This window comes from Cupressus sempervirens, chromosome 4 (genome assembly GCF_028749045.1).
Source record: "Cupressus sempervirens isolate cs-2001-9-10 chromosome 4, ASM2874904v1, whole genome shotgun sequence".
In the NCBI taxonomy this organism is placed as follows: Eukaryota; Viridiplantae; Streptophyta; class Pinopsida; order Cupressales; family Cupressaceae; genus Cupressus; species Cupressus sempervirens.
In genome coordinates, this window is record NC_143121.1 from 781,167,848 (window position 1) to 781,171,432 (window position 3,585).

Consider the following 3,585-nt stretch of genomic DNA (forward strand, 5'->3'; position numbering starts at 1 on the left):
CCAGACCATCCAGTTCATTATAGGGGATGGCGAGATTCAAATAAACCATTTAATGGTCTTATGGAGGGCATTCGAAATAGTAATGTAATAGTTAGTTTTAAGAAATAGTGATGGAAAAGATCAAGCATGTTAGAAGGACACCCGATATGTATGGGTTGGCAAAACTGAAGAATCCCGATATACATTTGAAAGAAATCGGGTTTGAACCCGATAAGAGTGGAGTAGTGTGGTGGTTAGAACAAATTCTTGGCGGCGAGAGGAGACCATTTTTTTGAAGGTAGAGAAACCTGATAACAACAAGAAAAAAGGTGGTTTTAAAAGGTAGAGGAACCCAATAAAAATAGGAAGGAGAAGAAATCAGGTTTGGAGATGTAGAGAGAGAAGTTCAGTGACGGAGAGGGCTCATATATAAAACGGAAACCCGATAATAGAAAGGGGAGACTAGGTATGATGAGGGTGCTTGGTTTTTTGAGAGGAGGAAATCGATGTGAGGAATTGGGTCTTTCAAGTAGAAGGAGTCCGATGGTAATAGGAACGAAGTCGGGTTCAGTACAGTGGGAGGAATAAAGAAGAATACTAAATTGTAATTAATGGCCAATGAATGGAAAATGGGATTAGTATGTCATATTTTTATTTATCGATTCCTTTGTTTAGATATGCATTTCTTTTAGTGTTTGAATTTAATGTGTAGCCTGAGAGGAAGTGGCCTTAGCCAAATATGGCAAATGTGTATGATTAAAGAGGAGAGAAATTGAGCCCTTCCGTGTCATAGCCTTCAATACTAATGTTTTGTTCCAAGAGTCATAGGTAATCTGGGTAGTAAGAGTTTTACTTTACCATATTCAGCACCATATTTTAACAAGCATCTTTTGTGGTTCTTCAAATACCTCTTGGTAGTAGAGTTATTTGTTCAAGCTGGTAATTCGAGCATCACTAGGGTGATATGATTTGTGTTTTGGAAACCTTCTTGCTGAAATGACCAATTGGAAGCTATCCTCGTTCGTAGATAGAGTCAATTTATTGCGTCAAAATATTTCTTTGAGACAAAATTTGTTTGTTTGAAGCCTACCTTAGTTTGTGTTGCATCAAAAGACCTCTTCTCAAGATAGAAATCTTGGCTTGATCTAGTTATAGGTGGAAAAATTAACAATTTGGACATCATTATTGCATTTGGGAGGCTATTTCAATCAAAATCATAACGTAGGAAGAGACAAGATAATTGGGAAAATGGCTCGCCCAAGTATCCAACCAAACCTTCTTAACATGAACAAAGGAACAAGCACACTAGGAGAGAACACAATGCAGGCCTGATTCATTCATTCATTCAAAACTTTGACACATGTCGAGCTATAAGGCCTTCCCATTTATGACCAATAAAATGAAACAATTACAAAACTTTCTTCCTACTTATGAGATTTACAATCTCCATATTCTAAAATCTAATTCCTCTATCTTTTCAAAGCTACCTTGAAAACTATGACATGACTCCCTATATATTAGATGAAATAGCTCAAAGGATCTTCAAGATCCAATCTATAAAATAGGTCCACACATTTTTGAATGAAAAATCCTTTTAATTAAAGATGACTTAAAATTACTTGCATAGTCAACCCAAAAAGAAGAACCAATGTAGAACAACTTATTGAAGAAAGGAATTGAGCATCGAAAGTCAAGCCTGCCAACATAGCTATTGAGAAAAATGAATAAAAGGTAACCAAGCATAACTGTCAAGCTACAATTGCAAAGAAAACCAAGGTGCTCCTGCATCAGATACCTAGGGTTGAAAAGAAATGATTCTCCAAATCATGTGGAAGTTTTAACCTAATATAAATCCAATTCAAGCTGAAAAATCCATGCAAAATCTTCAACTGGTCTATTCATCCACTTTACTAGATATTCCATGTAGTCCTTTCTCTCTTATGCTTTTGCCAACTCTTTGTTTTAGAATTTGTTCAACTTCCTCCATCTTCTTCTTAGGTACCTAATCAATTAGTACTATCACTTCATTAGTCTCATGATACTCATACAAATTTGCAATGTTGAATATAGGGTATATGTTCATGTCATCAATTAACTCTAATTCATAAGCATGTCCATTAGCAAACCTCTTCAATATCTTACAAGAACAAAATTTCTTTATCTTAAACTTACTGTATGCTCCAACAAGAAATCTTTCATTCTTCAAATGAACCATCAAGTCATCACCAACTTCAAAAATCTCATGTCTCCTTCATCTATTTCTAGCATCCTTATATTTATGATTACTCTACTACAAATTTTTCTTCACATCCTCATGAAATGTCTTCACAAATTCAAAAAATTTCTCCTTCAACACTTCTCTTCTCTTCTTCAACAGTATGCCTCAAGTCTAATATACCTCTAGGATAAATTTCAATAACAATCTGAAAAGGTATTTTAACATTACTTCTATTTACTAAATTATTGTACACACACTCTTCTTGTGCCAATACTGATTCCTAGTTACTCAATATATCTCCAACTAAGAATATCAATAAATTACCTAAACTTCTATTTACAACCTCTATTTTTTCATCTGCCTGTAGATGAAATGTAGAACTATACTTCAACTGTTAGAAAGTAAAGTCCACCAAGATAACTAAGAGGGGGGAGGGGGGTGAATAAGTTATCTAGCTAATAATTTTTTTATCAACCTTATTAATCCTTAACCACGCGAAAAATATAACCAACAACCATAAGAAGATACACATATACAATATCACTAGATATGTTAACTAGGGAAACCCTTGATTAGACGGAAAACCCTGGTGGGGATGGTACCCACAAAATGATCTACTAGTATAAAATTTCTTTGTAAGAGGATGGAATCGATTAGGAGCCAATGCAATACATTCAATATATATCAATCCTTGTTAGGAGACTTTGAATCCCTATTAAGAGATTCCAACTCTGTTAGGAGTTGTAGAAGGTAGAAGGACCCACTATCCAAATAGCTTCAAGGCAAGACCACTAAACACACTGTTGAACTCATCTTTGTATTATTCCTTGTAGAATAATAGAGATGAAATAAATGAAACCCCTTCTTTGTCCTCTTGAGTGAACCAAACCTCTTTAGATCTCAATACTAGATCTTCCAACTTGCATCCAATAATCCATTAGATTGCTCACATGCATTTATCAAAATTTCATATCATTTTTACAATTCACACTTACACATCACTTGCATACTTCACCATAAGGAACATAACCTTACTTTATACCATATCCTAAAAATATTTCTTTGAGTCAGCCTTGAGGCTTTCTCAATTAATTATAATAGGACCTCATCAAGATAAACATTCATTTAACAATTATAGAATACTGTCGAATCACAATAAATACAACTTCTAATACGTGAAACCTCTAACCTCATGCACTTGCTGATATCACCATCATCAAGATGTCTACTATCACTATCTAACTTTTCTCATCATGATTCTATCCCTGTTAAGAGATACAATCCTAACATCAGAAAGTACTTCTCAGGTGCTCTCTCTCCACACATTCCTTTGTAAATCTTGAATATCTCTTGCATTTCTTCTACTCTTTGTACGTGCACTTCTCCCC